The sequence below is a fragment of the Apaloderma vittatum genome, unplaced genomic scaffold (assembly GCF_000703405.1).
Source record: "Apaloderma vittatum isolate BGI_N311 unplaced genomic scaffold, ASM70340v1 scaffold7501, whole genome shotgun sequence".
NCBI classification, from domain to species: Eukaryota; Metazoa; Chordata; class Aves; order Trogoniformes; family Trogonidae; genus Apaloderma; species Apaloderma vittatum.
In genome coordinates this window covers 18,043-18,277 of record NW_009699543.1, presented here as the reverse complement: position 1 = coordinate 18,277, position 235 = coordinate 18,043, and positions in this window count along the sequence as shown.

The window sequence follows — 235 nt, the reverse complement described above, 5'->3', positions numbered from 1 at the left end:
TAATACACAGAATTAATTGTTGATACCATTGCATAATGCTGGACATAATATACACTCAAAATAGGAACCCAAGCTTATGGCAAACTCGTAATTACACTTATAAATCAATTAATTGCCAACTCCCTGTGTAATTACTGTTGTTTGCTTTCTGGGAAGATATTTTTAATTAGACAGTTTAACAGTGATAATGAAATCTAAACCAGTTATTAACTCATTGCAGTGGTAACATGGGTTA